The 17,299-nt window shown below is 49.2% G+C and overlaps 1 protein-coding gene across 5 annotated transcripts in view; it reads left to right on the top strand.

The window, feature by feature from the left end:
* The window catches only part of LOC105466880 (PPARG coactivator 1 beta), a 139,277-nt gene that overhangs the window by 72,549 nt on the left and 49,429 nt on the right, over nt 1–17,299 (top strand). The gene's annotated exons all lie outside the window — the stretch shown is intronic.

Raw genomic sequence — 17,299 nt, 5'->3', positions numbered from 1 at the left:
CACGGTCTGAAAGGACACAGCCATGTGGCCCTTGCTGCTCCGTCCCTCCTGGCTTGCTGGCTTCTGGCAGCACTCAGTTTGCGACGTGAGCTGAACCGGCTGTGTCTCTGGGCTTTGCATGTTGCCTGCCTCCCGGGATTCAGATGGTCTCTGCTGCTTGTTTTTATTTTTCTTCTTGACTTCCTCTCCTCTCCTCCTTTCCCTCTGCTCCCACCCTGTCTCCATGTGTTGTGGCCCCATGGGGGTCTTTCCCTCGCCTCCCGGATGTGCAGGCAGGACTTGGGATGGAGGCAGAAGCCTCCTGCCTTCTGACCTCTCGAGAAGGAAGGAAGCTAGCAGTTTGGACAGCTGTTACCTGCCGGGCTTTGGGCTAGGCTCTTGGCATACGTGATCACACAGAGCCCTCATAACGCTTCCGTGAGGCATACACAGCTTTATCTCTACAGATGGGGCAACTGGGGCTAGGAGGACTCAGGTGTTGCATCCATGGTCACATGATAAGGATCTGACTCTTGATTTTAAAATGTTTGCTTCCCAAACTTAAATGTGTCTATGAATCACCTGAGTATTTTGTTAAAACGCAGATTCTGATTCAGGAGGTCTGGGATGAGTGTGAAGGGCTGCGGTATTTAATAAGCTCCAGGAGAGGCTGATGCTGCTAGTTCATGGACCACACCGTGAGTAGCATAGGGAGGAGCCAGCAGAGCTCCCGCTTGCCACTTCAGGGATTCTCCAAGTTGAGGATTCACCAGCCCTCAGTACACACCACCTCCACCCCCGCTGTCTCTCCTCCTTTTTAGGAATTGCTAATGGGGCACCTCACGCTTTCCCACCCTGCCCATGTGCTGACCCTGCCTGTCTCAGGGCCCTGGTTGACTGCTATCTGAGGCTGACCAGTGCTGGAATACGGGGGACTGAGGCTCAGAGAAGTAGAGGGACTCGTCCCAAATCTCATACTATTAGCAGAGAGGATTCAGCTTGTGACTCCCCATCCAGTGTTCTGTACTGTTGCGTCCACTAGGACTCAGAGATCTTGAGATTCTAGTCCTGGTCCTCTCTTTGACTTGCTCTGTGACTTTAGGCAGCTCACTTTCCCTCTCTGAACCTCAGCTTTCCTGTTGGAAAAATGGCTTAACCTCTGCCCTGTTGTGACTATCAGATGGGAGAATATCTAATTTACAGCATAAAGGATTTTTATGAGCCCCAAGACCCTGCAGTCCTAGTAGAGTGGGAGAAACTTAGTAGGGCAGGAAAGTGGGTTCTCATGGTACTTACATGTGTGTGTGGCAGGGGCTTCATTTGACAGGAGACCTCGTTGTTCTGTCATAGAGAGAGCTCCTCTCCTCCTGCCTATTTCTCTTAGTCCTGGGTGGCAATTGAGCATCTGATTTTCCCCCTTTCCTAGTTCAGGTGCCTGTTCTGTCATGAGCACACAGTAAGGAGGCCCAGGAGTGGGGAGCCTGCTGCATTGCCACCCCCACCCCGGACACATCCCTATTACTTGAGAAGAAGGGAGTGTGGAAACGTGTGATTCAGTTGACACAGATTCACTGTACCGCCCAATTCTTCGCTCTGGAACACACTTCTACATAAGGCAGGCTCAGCTGTGGCTTAGAAGGCCAGCCAGGGCCTCGCGTCTGCAGGACCTGAGCGAGTGGGGGTCTGCTCAGCAGGCCTCCTTGGCTTCCCTTGGCCTCTGGCCCTCACGGGCCACATGACCGAGGAGAGCCTGCTGGGGCCAAAGAGAACCTCTTTCCCACCGGCTTTATCTGGGAGCCTGTGGGTCTGCGTTTCTCATCATCTGACCCACTGGAAAAGGAAAGGCAGGAGTTTCCATAAGGGAATAAATGGATGCGGAAGGAAACCACCCCCCAACCCCCAGTAAAGGGGGGTGAGTGTGAGAGAGACTGTAGGCTTCACAATAGTGTGAGGCAGAGATGCCAAAACTGACCTGGGAAATGGTGCCCCTGCCCCTCCACCCCACACCCTCCCATCCTGCAAAGGTTGAGTAAGAACCTACTCACTGCTTGGCACCTTTCCAGGTGCTGGGACTCAGCAAAGGACAAGGCCAGGTGCTTGGACAGTTTATATTCTGGAGAGAAGATGGATGGTCCCTGGGTCCATGCTGTGCTTAAAACACAGTGATGTGGCCGAGTGCAGTGGCTCACGCCTATAATCCCAGCACTTTGGGAGGCTGAGGTGGGTAGATCGCTTGAGGTCAGGAGCTTGAAACCAGCCTGGCCAACATGGCAAAACCTCATCTCTACCAAAAATACAAAAATTAGCCAGGTGGTGGAGCATGCCTGTAGTCCCAGCTACTCAGGAGGCTGAAGCGGGAGAATCGCTTGAACCCAGGAGACAGAGATTGCAGTGAGCTGATCTCATACCACTGCACTCCAGCCGGGCCGACAGAGTGAGATTCTGTCTCAAAAAACCAAAAACCCACAGTGATGTAATCCCCGTAAGTGGATGGATTGCAGTGTTGGGGAAGGCCTCTGTCACTGAGACTGAACAGTGGGAAGGTGGCCCCAGGACCTGGGGGAGGTGTCCCAGGTGGACAGCCCCAGACAGAGCGTTGTGTTCCAGGGGAAGGAAGAAGGCCACCATGCCTACTGTATGGGGAGGGTGGGAGAGTCCGGGAGGTGGTGAGAAAGCAGGCAGGCTGCAGCGGCACTCGGCCCCTGAGGACTCTGGGTTTTAGTCAAGGGCAGTGAGAAGTCAGGAGAGGGTTTTCAGCAGGAGAGTGAGTGATGAGCCCTGGTGTCCGCTCTGCCTGCAGCTCGCTGGGCATGGTGGGCAAGCCCTGCCCCTCTTGATGGGAGCTTCCTCCTTCATGATGTTGCCTGGGCTTCTGGAACCCAGGAAGACTGTCAAAGGTACTAACAGACGTGGAGAACTTTCCCCTCCCCATTCTTTCAAAGTCAAATAGAGAAAATGGGGAATACCCACTTTGCTGGATTCTTACAGGCTGCTCAGACACCCTGAGTGGTAAATACCATGGACTTGGGGAGTGGTTTCTTAGTTTGGGGTTTGGGTCAAATAAACCATCATAGAGTCCTTAAATAGACTACGAAGTAGTGTATATGGAAAATAGGTACGTGTGTATGAGTGTATGCAAATATAGAATCATATGCAAGATACATCACCCTACTTCTAATGTGTAAGAAAGAAACAGAAATGTGGCTTTTTATTTATTTATTTATTTATTTATTTTGAGATGGAGCCTCGCTCTGTCTCCCAGGCTGGAGTGCAGTGGCACAATCTCGGCTCACTGCAACCTCTGCTTCCTGGGTTCAAGAAATTCACCTGACTCTGCCTCCCAAATAGCTGGGATTACAGGTGTGCACCACCACGCCTTTTAGTAGAGATGGGGTTTTGCCATCTTGGCCAGGCTGGTCTTAAACTCCTGACCTCAGGTGATCTGACCCCCACTTGGTGCTGGGATTACAGGTGTGAGCCACCGCGCCTGGCCTATTTTTTTTTTGCCAATCACATAATGTTCAATTCACTCTGGTTAAATAGGAATATGATGGGTTGTCACTGTATGACTTTTGGTTAATAACCATGGAAAACCTAATTAACTCTTTCGTAATCCCTCCCATTTCAAAGCCCAGGGCCATGGTAGAGCTGTGGGCGTTCCCCAGGGAGCCTGGTGTGGGAACCACAGGACCAGATGGGCTGTGAGGCCCCTCCAGCTCCCACGCTGTGCAGCAGCAGGGGCAGCTGTGGGCCGAGCACTGCTGAGTCATTGCTCCCTCGGCCTGGTCATGTGTTGGCTGACAACCCAGGCTGGTGTGGAGTCCTGGCCTGGGTTATTGGGGAACTGACTTCAGCTCTGGCCTTCCAAGGCCCCCAGCCTACTGGGAAGTGGGAATCGCCAGCTACCTACTGCCTGTCCACGCACCTGAGGGTCCCCTGTCTGTTCATAAACCACAGGAGCTGGACACCTAAGAGGGCTGCATATCCTGGGTGTGAGTGCTGCCCGGGGGCTCTGGCATGACAGCAAAGCGGCAGTCAGCCCCAGGCAGCACTGGGCTGAAGGTGTGCGCTGGCATCTTGCTGCCCTGTTGAGCGTGACATTTCCTTAAATGCCATGAAGGGGCTGCCTGACCTTCACTCTCTTGCCAGGACCCCCTTTCTGCCTCTTTCTGGGTTATTTATAACAGTGTTTACAGGAAAAAGGGCTTCTCAGCCGAGCCCTGGCCCTGCTCCCTCGGTATCTTCTGCCAGCCAGGGCAGGAGATGCAGAAATAGAACCAGAGAACGTGAATACTGTAGGACCCCAGAGAACATCTCCAGATGGAGTATATGGGACCCTTTGTTTTTTTAGGTCTCTGGGACTTTTTTTTTTTTTTGAGACAGAGTTTCGCTCTTGTTGCCCAGGCTGGAGTGCAATGGTGTGATCTCGGCTCACTGCAGCCTCTGCCTCCTGGGTTCCAGCGATTCTCCTGCCTCAGCCTCCCAAGTAGCTGGGATTACAGGTGCCTGCCACCACGCCCAACTAATTTTTGTATTTTTAGTAGAGACGGGGTTTCACCATATTGGTCAGGCTGCTCTCGAACTTCTGTCCTCAGGCCGTCTACCCACCTCAACCTCCCAAAGTGCTGGAATTATAGGCGTGAGCCCCTGTGCCTGGCAGACTTTCTAAAAAAAATTGTGGTAAAGTGTACCTAACATAAAATTTACCTTTTTTTTTTTTTTTTCTTTTTGAGAGAGGGTCTGACTCTGTCATCCGGGCTAGAGTAGTGCAGTGGCACCATCACAGCTCACTGCAGCCTCAACTTCCTGGGATCAGGTGATCCTTCCACCTCAGACTGCAGAGTAGTTGGGACGACAGACACATGCTACCGTGGCTGGCCAATATTTTTGTATTTTTTTTTTTGTAGAGACAGGGTTTTGCCATGTTGCTCAGGCTAAAATTTGCCATTTATAAATGTACAAAACAGTGGCATTAAGTACATTCACTATGCCATAAAACTATCATCAGTCCAGCAATTTCTGTCCTCCCCAAAGTCAGGTACTTTGTCATCCTCCTGACACAGGAGGATGGCTGTCATGTCCTAGGCACACCCGAATTTTGAGGAAATGCCACACAACATGGCAAGGAAAGGAAGCACCTGCCAGCTTCCTGAGCAGGGTGTCAGTGGTCATCCCTTCAGCTGTGTGATGTGAGCTAGCAGTCACCCTTTGCTTTCCTTCCGACTCAGGACCAGGGTCAGAATTCCAGCAAGTGGACCGCCAGAGGACATCCTGATTGCAGGAAGAACCAGGAATCTACTCCAGTCTCTTTCTTTTCTTAAGCAAAATCGATGCATTTCATGAACTTCACTCCTGTCATTAGAAATAAGGCACGTGTTTTGTAACTCACCTCAAAGCTGAATGCCACCCCCCATCCTGGCAGGCCATTCACCATCTTTGAGAAGAATTTAATAACAAATAAATAATAACAAATTTAAGAAACTGGAGAGTTTCTTATAAGCACTTTACAGTTTTCCTAAATCCCCTTCCAAAATACCTCATGAGGGCTCAACAATTCCACAGCAGCTACGAGGTTATGGGCCCCATTGCAAAGATGTTGAAACTGAGGCCCCATTAAATGGTGTGACCTGAGACATGGTCCCATTTTAGTCACCTGCACGAACAGTAACTTTCCCCATCTAATCCCACCAAGATGACGGCTAAGGTAAGGCAAAGGAGGCACTTGGCTCTGGCACAAAATTTAAGGAGATGCCAAAAAACTCAGTCATCAAGATCAATCCTATTTATATCAGTGTTTAAAAAATAATTGATGTGAAAATATCTATGCTGAACAAAATATCCAATTTTAAAACAAAGGCAGAAACAGTGACGTGGCCGTGCGTAGCCCTACAGGAACCTGAGGCAAGAGGGAAAAACTCGGCACCACTGACCTCACCTTTACTTGGAATTTTGGTATTTTGTTAATCTTGGGTGGATATTTTGCATTAATTTTAAAATTGCATTAAAATATGATCTACCTTGATGACTGAGTATTTTGATGTCTAAGGCACCCTAATTCCAGCCCTGGCTCCACCTTCTAATTTCTGTGAACTGCTGGAACAGCTGACCCCTGCCTTCAGGTCCCCAGGCCCTGGGGTCCTCGGATGCCAGGGCCTTTCACTCCTGAGAGTCAAGAGAGCAGCTGAGGATGGCATTTGATCCCTGCAGTCTATTTTTGTGCCTGCCCTTCAGCAACTGATAAAATGTTGCTCTCGGTAGAGCTGATGTGTTGAAATGGTGAGTGTTGATGTCAGGTGGTTTGTGTGATCATATATCTTCATTCTTGACCTCATAGAGGGGCCTGGAACCAGGAAAGAAATGGAGCTCTCAGCGGTTTTGCCCCCACAGACTTTGACAAAACCTGAAGTTGTTGTCTGGTGACTGAGGCTGCCAGGAAGCTTGGTCTTGTCTCGGGGCTGTATGGAAAAAAATGCACGTTGCGCTCTCTTGTTTTTGTGCAGAGCCCTATACCCTCTACAAGACACTCATGTTGTTTTTTGAACACATGTTTGTTGAGTACCTACTATGTGCCAGGCATTATGCTGGGCATTTGAGATACAGTGGGCAGGAAGACAGACCCAGACACAGCCCCTGCTCACATGGAGCTGCCAGTTGTGGGAGGCAGCAGTAAACAAGTAGACAAATTAGTAATGGGGTTAGTTCTGGAGATGGATGGTGGTGATGGCTGCATAGCAATGTGGGTGTACTTAATGCCACTGAACTGCACACTTAAAAATGTTTAAAATGGGCCAGGCATGGCAGCTCATACCCATAATCCTAGCACTTTGGGAGACCAAGGCAGGAGGACTGCTTAAGCCCAGGAGTTTGAGACCAACCTGGAGCAAGCTGGGAGTGGTTGTGTGCGCCTGCAGTCCTAGCTACTAAGGAGGCTGAGGCAGGAGGATTGCTTGAGCCCGGGGAAGACAAAGCTGCAATGAGCCATGATCATGTTACTGCATTCCAGCTTGGGCGACAGCATGAGATCCTGTCTAGAAAAAAAAAAAAAAAAAAAAGTTACACTGATACATTTCGTGTTATTTATGTTTTACTATAATATAAAAACATACTGATAAAAGGGGGCAGGGGATAGCAGAGAATGATAACTGCTAATTGAGAGAATTCCAGCAGGGTGCTGGGTAGGCCAGAGATGGTGGGGGGCATTTAGGGTGCAGTGGTCAGGGAGGCCCATCTCGGGAGGGACGTTCAACCTGGGATGAGGATAGAAAGAAGGAAGCCGCTATGGGAGATGAAGGAGAGAGAAGGTGTTCCAGGCTGAGGAAGGCTCCAGCGCAGAGGCCCTGGGGTGGACACTTAAGCCGCACAACTGTTCCAGGAGGGAGGCTGGTCTCGAAAGATGCGGAGAGGGCAAGCAACTCCCTGTAACTAGCAAGTTATGAGCCAGGGCCAGCCCTGCCTCAGCAAAGCCTAACAACATGTACCTGTACATCATTTTACAGTTTAGCAAGTGCTTTCCTGCCACTCTCCTTTGAATTCAAGAGGCCCTTGAGTTCAAGTGCATAAAATTGGCTGTGAGTGCAGGCAGACACAATGTGTATATTACCCTGTCCTAAAACACCTTGTGCAGAATATACTTCAACCTTATTGTTTACAAACAAAATGAAACACTGCCTTCCTGGGCTGGGGCAGGCTTGTACCTGCTGATAGGCCACCTTCCTGACAGGTGCCAGGATCCATCCTGCCAAAGGTGGGGAGGGGAGCCTAGCTGACCTCGGTGCTGAAGGAGGGGAGTCTGGGCTCTGCATAGCCACATGCCAGGCCATCCAGGAGCTGCCCCACCCCAGGTCATCTCACCCCGACACAGCAACTAGAGACTTTGCAGATCTTCAGTGGATAAGGGGCTGCTTGCAGGCAATAGGAGTGGGTGAGATGACTGTAAGATAGCACCTGCCCAGGAGACTGCCTGTTCTCTCTTTCCCTTGTCATTTAAAGAGAGATGAATCTAATGTGGAACTTTTGGTGGATGGGCCACAGATGTTGAGGAAGTGGCCTGTTATTCTGGAAACTGGTCTGGACAGGTCACACGGGAGATCCCGGTTTGTGTTCCGGCCCTGTCAGGAGCTGGCTGTGTGGATCTTGGGTGACTCCCTGTTCCCTCTTTCTCAGCCTCAATGCCCTCATTTGCAAATTGAGAGATTCATTCACAAAAAGTGTTACTCCAGACCCTTCCGGTGTACAAAACCCTGGTTCTGTATTACAGTAGTCCATCATAAGGCTTTATTTCCTGTGCTGTGTGGGCCAGAGCCTGTGTGCAATAGTCACCTTCTTATCTAATGAGAGTGGGAACTATACCTGGGAGGTGCCCGGAGGTTGCAGAGGGCAATTCCTAGGAAAAAGTCAGATAAAGCTCAAAATTGTGAAACACATGCCTACATTGTCTTTTAGCGAAGCCATATGACATGTACATTCATTTTTGCCAGTCTTTTGCTATAGGACTGTTTGTGGTGCCAGCACTGAAACTCTAAGTCATCTGATTCCCTCCATAGTCCACACCCCCGGTGCCAGGGTTCCAATTTCCAGTTTCAGGACGCATTCAGGTGGATCAAGAACTTTGACTCTTGTCAAGCAGTCTGAGTGCTGAATCTTTCTTGATTCTTGCAAATTTCTCCTAATCTTTTACCATGATCTCATTCACATGAAATTTGATGACAGTGTTGTTTGTTTGCTTTTTTAGCAACTCAACTTCCTTGAATCCTTCCACAGCCTTCAACTTAGTTTTCATTGAAATCTCTTCTTTTGTACTCATATTTTCTGTTTATGGACCAGTTAATGACATTTTGTAATTACACTATCGAGTGGGTTTGGGAAGAAATAACTGAATCTTAGTAAATAAACAACTCAGTTGGTGGGAGCAGACCAGCTGAGGCTCTGGGGCGCCTTGGGCATTAGTAAAGGGTGTTATTACAGGAGAGGGTGGGGAGTGTTGGTTAACCTGGTTGGTTGGTCGAGTAGAGGCTGGTTAGGAGAACCCCTGTTATACCAAAGGCCTGAGATGGCCTGGATGGGATTAGCTTTGGCTGCAAGTAGCAGAAAACTGCCTTCAAATGACAGGAAGTTTGATGAGCTCTGAGTTGAGTCCTCTCTCAGATCCCGAGATAGGTGTCCCAGGGCAGTGACAGGGATCCCAGCTTTCTCCATCCTGTTGCCCTGCCTACCAGGCAGAGCTGCCTTCCAAGGTCCCTGGAAACTGGGCTTCTTCCTGGTTGGCTGGGTCTGGCCCAGCCTTGGAGCTCACTTCTGAGCACTGGACCCCATCTTCTTCTCTGGGCTGGAAGATCCACTCTCGCCAGACCTGGTGACCTCCTGTCGGGTCGCCTTACGCCAAGCCCTGACCAGGCACCACCTACTTGGCTAAGGCTTGAAGCCCGGCTGTAAAAGGCTGAGAATCACCAAGGTTGAGCTCTGCCAGCCTGAACCTGGATGCTTCCGCACAGAAAGGGCCTTGGATGCTGGGTTGAGATCTTTTGCCTTAAATGTTTTGGTGGGAGGCCCTTCCAATGGTCTGGTTTATCTCTGAGTTTAAGATGTTCTGTTCTTCTAGGCTGGGCTCAGAGCCCCTCTCTTCTGTCCACTTATTTTGTCTGGAGTTTAACTTTGTGTTTGTGACTTTGAGTCTTATTTCAGATGATGCTATAGGTATTTCTGTGGGGACTAAGATAAACTACTCTCCCCACTGTTCTCCTGGAAGCTTCTTTAGGTGATTTGCATTAATTTGGAAGACATGGGAAGATTGGGTTTCTTTTTCCATAATGTAAGAGAAATGAATAACTTATCACTTTTTCATTGATGGGTAGTAGAAACTCCAACTGGCATATAATCTAGAGAGGGAATGTATTCACTCACGGAACTGTGGAGCACAGGGAATGCCTGCCTTCAGGCACAGCTGAATCCAAGTGCTTCAGTTATTTTATTGGGAATCTATCTCTGTCTGTTTCTTGACTCTGCCCTCTCTGCTCTGGCTTCTTTCCCAGGCAGGCCCTTTGCAGGTAGTGGCAAAGAGGGCTGCCAGCCTATTCAGAACAGAATCCAACCAGCGCAGCCCCCTTGTCCAAATGCTGTTGCAGTTTCCTGGTATTTGCTCTGACCCACCCAATGCAACCAGTTGTTGTGGCCATAGGATATTTTAATTGGCCTGGATGTGCTTCCCTGGATTGCTTGCTTGGGGGTAAGGGAAGGGCAGCTTCCCAGAGGAAACTCAGTGGGCTTCCACCCATTGGGAAGGGAATGGGTGAGAGGCAGGCCAAATAACAGAGGTGAGAGAAGGAACAAAACATTTATAAAGTGAAATGGCTATGTGGGACTTCATAGGTATTTCCCACACTTCCTTCCTAGAAGGTAAGTAGAGGCACAGGGTCATAATGTAGACTAGGCCCCTTCTAATCAATTAGTAACAGCTGCTGAGGCTCCGTGTTAAGAAGGCTTGGGGCTCAGCAGGATGTCAGACTGGGATCAGTTAGTGATATCGCCATGGAAAGAGGGAATGGTGAGCCCAGTGCCGTGTGCTTGCCACCCTAGCAGATCTCATTGCAGGTCTTCATTCCTGACAGCAGTTTAAGAAGAATAACTTATCTCAGATCATCAAATACAACTTCTTTTTTTTTTTTGAGACGGAGTCTTGCTCTGTCGCCCAGGCTGGAGCGCAGTGGCCGGATCTCAGCTCACTGCAAGCTCCGCCTCCCGGGTTTACGCCATTCTCCTGCCTCAGCCTCCCGAGTAGCTGGGACTACAGGCGCCCGCCACCTCGCCCGGCTAGTTTTTTGTATTTTTTAGTAGAGACAGGGTTTCACCGTGTTAGCCAGGATGGTCTCGATCTCCTGACCTCGTGATCCGCCCGTCTCGGCCTCCCAAAGTGCTGGGATTACAGGCGTGAGCCACCGCGCCCGGCAAATACAACTTCTTGTCAGTGAAGGAGGCACCAGGCTGGCAGTCGGGCAGGACTTAGGGTATCCAAGATGGCAGTCACAGGAGGTCAGTGCAGCTGGGTAGGGGCCGACTCCCCACCATTGCAGGCCGGCCTGAATGGAGCCAGCATGGTCTGGCTGGCAGGTCAAGATCATTCCCCTAACAGAAACCACGAGCCATGATGACACTGGGATTAGGCGGCTGGTCAAAGTTGACAGAAAAGAATTGGGTGAGCAGGCAGGTTTAGAACTGAGGATGTGGGTCAGGGGATGAGTTCACGAAGCATTGACCCTCCTGGAGCCCCAGTGTTCCCATCAGTCAGATGCAAACGCTAACCACTGGCCATCCCCTGCATCTTTGGAAGGTACTGATGAGAGCACAGCTGTGAATGTCACTTGGGAACTAGAAAGTGCCATATCTGTGTCTCAGTCTGTTTCTGCTTCTGTAACAACATACCATAAACTGGGTGGCTTATAAACAACAGAACTTTATTTCTCACAGTTCTGGAGGCTGGGAAGCCTAAGATCGAGGCGCCGGCGGATTTCGTATCTGGTGAGGACCCATTTCCTGGTTTATAGATTGCAGCTTCTCGTATTCTTACAGGGTGGGAGGAGCAACCGAGCTTACTTGGGTCTGTTTTATAAGGGTATGCCTCCCATTCGTGACCTCATCACCTCCCAGAGGCCTCGCCTCCTCATAGCCTCACCATGGGGGTAAGGATTTCGACATAAATTTGGGGGATCACAAACATTCAGACCATAGTAATCCATGATCACCAGTCATGGGTGTCTGATCCATGCCATGTTCCCAACCTGTGGTACTTTATCTTTATAAGAACTTGGGAGGCAGGATTGTTTTTATTATCCGCATTTTGTCAATAGAAACCGAGGTCGCAAAAAACATAAATGTCCTGATCTGAAAGGGTCAGTGTTAACCACAAAGCCAGGGCCTTTTTGCCCTCCTCATCTAGGCTACCTTCCATTTCAAGACAGTCCTTCTTCTGCATTTTGTCTCCCCTCTGGAAAGTCATTCACACATACATTCCTTTATTTGTTCATTAAATGCTGAGTTCTGCCTGTTTCCCCAAAGCCTATATGGATCTCAGAAATTTGATAAGTACAGAATTATATCAAATGCTTGAGCAGGGGGTGTCCAGAAGGCCTATCTGGTTTTATGTTCTCTTTTCCAGAGAGGGCAGTGAGGACCAGAGAGGGGGAGGTGACCCAATGAAGGATGCAGAGTGAGTCCTCACAGACCCAGAACCCAGGCTGTCACTGCAGCCACCCCTCCGCCCCACCTCCTCGAGCTTCCTTCCCACTCAGTAGTTCTGAAAATCTGCTCTGGACCAGGCACTGTGCTAGGCGATTTGCTGATTATAGCCAGGAACGTAGAACCACCAATTTTTCCTGAAGATGCATTCTTTCTTAAGCAGGGAATCAATTTCCGGCAAGATTCACAAGCTTCCAATGAAGCCACTTCTGTGAGTCTGGATGAAACCCCATTAATCCATGGCCAGGGCCATTTATCTCCCTGGCTCAGGGCAGCCACAGTCCTTTCAGATAAGCGGTGTGGTGTTGCTGGAGAAGGGGGGCCCACGGCAGGGGGTGAGCAGGCACAGAGAGGGGCCAGAGAGGCCGCACACACGAGCCTCCTGTTCAGTGTGTTCGGTCCCAGGTCTGTCCTGGCTCAGCCACAAACTTGCCGTATGACTTGGGCCATCCCCAACCCTTGCCTCAAGCTCCATTTCCCCATCTGTAGATGGGAATGAATGGTCTTGAATATTCCTTCTCACTTTCAGAAGCAGGGTGATGGACGAGGGTCCTGGCTTCATAGGGAGAGAAGAGACTTGGGTTTGAATCCCAGCTTCAGCCCTTTGGGACCCTGGGAGTTACGGTTGAATTGTATCCTCCCAAATAAGGTGTGCTGAAGCCCTAAACCCGCAGTGCCTCAGAATGTGACCTCCTTGGAGCTAGGGTCTTCACAGAGATAAGTTAAAATGAGGTCATTAGGGTGGGCCCCCATCCAGTATGGCTAGTGTCCTTATCAAAAGGGGGAATTTAGGCACAGAGACAGACACGCATAGAGGGAAGAAAACATGGAAAAACAAGGAGAAAATGGTCATCTACAAGCCAAGGAGAAAGGCCTGGAACAGACTCTCAGAAGGAACCATTCCCGCAGACACCTGAATCTCAGACATCTGTTGTTTAAGCTACCACCCCGTTGTGGTCCTTTGTTATGGAAGCCCTGGCAACCTAATTTATTTATTTATTTATTTACTTACTTACTTACTTACAATTTATTTATTTATTTGAGACTGAGTCTTGCTCTGTCACCCAGGCTGGAGTGCAGTGGCGCGATCTTGGCTCACTGCATCCATTGCCATCCATGCCTCAGCCTCCTGAGTAGCTGGAATTATAGGCAGCTGCCGCCACACCTAGTTAATTTTTGTATTTTTAGTAGAAGTCGGTTTTCACCATGTTGGCCAGGCTGATCTCAAACTCCTGATCTCAAGTGATCTGCCCACTTCGGCCTCCCAAAGTGCTGGGATTACAGGCGTGAACCACTGTGCCTGGCCCTAGTAACCTAATTTAAATGACTTGCTGACATGGGGACGGTAGCACCCACCCTGCTAGGTTGATTTAAGACTGGTGAGAGCATGTATAGAAGGCACTAGCATGGGCCTTGGCATCTAGTAAGGATGTGCTTCGACCTCCCAGCTCCACTGGCAAGGCCTGTAGAAGGCTCCCGGGACAGGACAAGAAGGCCTTAATTCAGACCTTTCAAAAAGAACTGGGCCACTGGAAGCACTCCTTTAAAAGCCTCTCTAAATATGGAGATGGCCAGAGAAATCACTCTTAATGCGTTGCTTAATGGTTTTTAGCTAGAGAGTGGTCTTAGCCTAATTGACAAGGCCGCGAAGCTGAGGTTTCTTTGTTTTTATGTGCTGGGTACACTTTGAGTATGTTGAGCTGCTATGGGCAATCAATAAGTGCAGCCATCACAGCCATTTTGTGGACATTTTGTAAAGGAGGTGGTATGGTTTCGAGGGAAGGACACTCACCGGATGACCCCAAGCAAATCCATTATCCTCTTTGGGTCTCAGTTTCCATATTTGCAAAGTGAAGGAGATAGACCAGCTAGGTCAGGAGTTCTTAAGCTAGTTCTATGAAGTTCTAAAAGTTAAGGTACATTTCGTGCGCATACCTGCATCTTGTGGGGAAAAATGTCCATAGCTTTTGTCTGGTTTTTGGAGGGACCTCTGCCTCCCAGATTGTTCACCATGACTTACCTGGACAACCTCAGAGCTGCGGGTTCCTGGCTAGTCTGGGATTCTGGGACTCTGGTTCTAAAGCTGTTTCTAAGAAGCAAGCCCTACAAAGCTGTCTGCTCTGAGTTACTGGAGAGAGGGAGATCTGGAACATAGAGCTCACCCAAGAACTTATTGCTGCGGGCTTTGCTGGCCTGGGAGGCCCTAGCTGCCTAGCAACCTGTGTTTCTGCTTTTGGCCCTCCCTTCTGTCCCACAGTCCCTAGATGGTGTCTGAGATGTACCTCCCCGACCCACCACCTGTCCCCTCCTGGATGGCTACAACAGCTATTAAACCATCTCCCGGCTTCTATGCCAGTCCTACCCCCATCACACTTGGGGTAAAACCCAAATCCTTTTCCGATCCCTACCTGATCCAGCCTCCACCAGCCTTCCTAGTGTCATCTTTTCCCATTTTCTTCATCCCCCACCCCTAGTCACCAAGCTGCAGCCTCACTGACCTCAGCGCCTTATGCCTTGGGCTCAGTCCCCACTGGGGTCTTTGCCTCTGACGGTCCCTCTGCCTGCAGTCCTCTTCCCACCTCTTCCATTGCCTGACTTCTCCTTCAATAAGTTTTTCCTGACATTCCATCTGGTTTAGATTCTGGGCTGGGCACAGTGGCTGACACTTGTAATCCCAGCACTTTGTGGGGCTGAGGCAGGATGAGACAAGCCTGGGCAACATAGACCCCTGTCTCTACAAAAAATTAAAAAAGAAAAATTAGCCGGGTGTGGTGGTACACACCTGTGGTCCCAGCTACTTAGGAGGCTGAGGTGGAAGGATCGCTTGAACGTAGGAAGTTGAGGCTACAGTGATTCGTGATCAAGCCATGTTGTATTCCAGCTTGGGCAACAGAGCAGGAGCCTGTCTCTAAAAATAAAAAGGGTAAAATGATAGATTTTGCTTCCTGTTATCTTCCATCAGTGCACCTTGTTTGTTTCTCCTTCATAGCACTAACTCAGTCTAGAATGAAATATTTATGTGTTTTCTTCCCTCACTAAGATGTCAACTCAGGGAGGAAGGAGCTGAGTCTTATATAACACAGTGCCTGGCTCATAGTAGCACTGGACATGCCCACTAGAATGGCTAAATAAGTGACTGACAATACCAAGCGTTGGAGAGGGTGCAACACTCGTACAGCTGATGGGAATGTACAAAGTGAGTGTTCTCTCACTGTGGAAAACAATTTTCTGTTTTATAAACTTATACACACACTTACCATATGGCCCAACAGTTTCACTCCTAGGTATTTACCCAAGAGAAGTAAAGACATATGTCCAAACAAGACTTGTACGCACGTATTGCGGACTTACTAGAAATGGCCCAAAACAGGAAACAAACCAATTATCTATGTAGAACAGGACCCCGGCTGCATCCCCACAGTCTGCTTGGGCACGAAGGAGAAAGAAGCTCTCAAGAGGCAGCGGAGAGAATCCACCTGAGTTCCCGCAGCAGGGGCAGCCATTGAGTGCTGGTGATTTGTAGTTGGGGGGCATGACAGTTGGGCTTGCGGGGAGGGGGGTACCTGGGGGACCCAGAGATTGAGGAAGCACCTGTGTCCCTCTCACCTTCAGATTCCCAGTCAGGTTCAGAAGCATTCTGCTCTTCTCTGGAGAGTCACGATTTAGAATCACATGTTTTGTTTGTGTGATTATTTGTTTAATGTCATCCTTCCCCACCCACCTCCACAGTGCCTGGCTCAGAGTGACTGGGCTCTCAGTAATGAGGATTGTGGAATACATGTGGATTGGAGAAAGAATAGGCAGGGTGGGCAGGGTGGTGGAGCCGTGCTCTCAGAGACAGACTTGCTGGACACCTTGCTGCCTGCTTGAGGGCAGGGGGCCGGCCGCTTGAGAGGACCTGGGCCTGGTGCCGCCTGTGTAGGCAGGATTTTTGCAAAACGCCAATTAAGACATTTGACCCAAATTTGGATAAAAGCCTTTTTCCTGTGTCAAGTTGAGCTAATAATATACATTTATTCATAATTTATGAGGCCTAGTAAGTGGGAACAATTAAGGAAAAGGTCTGGGGAAAACCTGTTTCTCTTAAGTGTCACATATGCCTCTTTTTGTTCTCCGAGACAGTTTCCGCTCCTCTCAGCCTACCATGAAACACCATTGTTTCATCATTATTATTATCATTTGTTATATTACTCTTAGCTGACATTTATTGAGCAGTTACTAGGCCAGGCTATAACGACATTGCCTCTTTTAATCTTAACATAGAAGGCCCATATTGTTGTTGTCCACGTTGTACAGATGAAGGGACTTGCCCAAAGTCCACAGCTGGTGAATGGGGATCTCGACTCAGTTCTGCCAGGCCCCAGGGCCAACAGAACATCACCAGGCCCTTCTGTTTCTGTGTCAGCCCCCCAACTCAGGCTCTTCCTGAATCTGTAGGGCAGCTTTTCTATTGATGACCGTTAAACTTGGGAGACCAGGGTGAGAAATTGATTGCCTTCTGATTCAGTAGCTCTGGGAGTAGGCCTGAGAATTTATATTATTTCCCACATACCTGGTTTCCAGGTGATTCTAGTGCTGCCCGTCTGAGACTACACTTTGAGAACCACTGACTCAGGCAATGCTGCTATCCGAGTCACCTGTGGCACCCTTCTCCCCCACTCACTGCTGTTAGGTGGGTTTATGACCTTCTAGATCTTTTCCGGTGTGTTTGCATACATGCTCTGCTACATAGAGAAATATATGGCTTGATTTCTATTTTTTTTTTACACATGTGGGGTTCTATTTTACATGCTGATATTCTACAACTTTGTTTTTTATTTAATGTGTCTTGGAGAACACACAGATCTTCCTCATTCTTTTCAACAGCACTGTAGTATTTCATGATATGGGTGTTTTGTTTGTTTGTTTTTGTTTTTGTTTTGTTTTGTTTTGTTTGTTTTTGGCTTTTTGAGACAGTTTCCATCTGTCACCCAGGCTGGAGTGCAGTGGCATGATCTCAGCTCACTGCAACCTCCGCCTCCCGGACTTAAGCGATTCTCATGCCTCAGTCTCCCAAGTAACTGAGATTACAGGCATGCACCACCACACCTGG

Source organism: Macaca nemestrina, chromosome 6, assembly GCF_043159975.1.
Source record: "Macaca nemestrina isolate mMacNem1 chromosome 6, mMacNem.hap1, whole genome shotgun sequence".
NCBI lineage: Eukaryota > Metazoa > Chordata > Mammalia > Primates > Cercopithecidae > Macaca > Macaca nemestrina.
The sequence above is the reverse complement of the archived record's forward strand: the minus strand, read 5'-3'. Positions and strand labels throughout refer to the sequence as shown.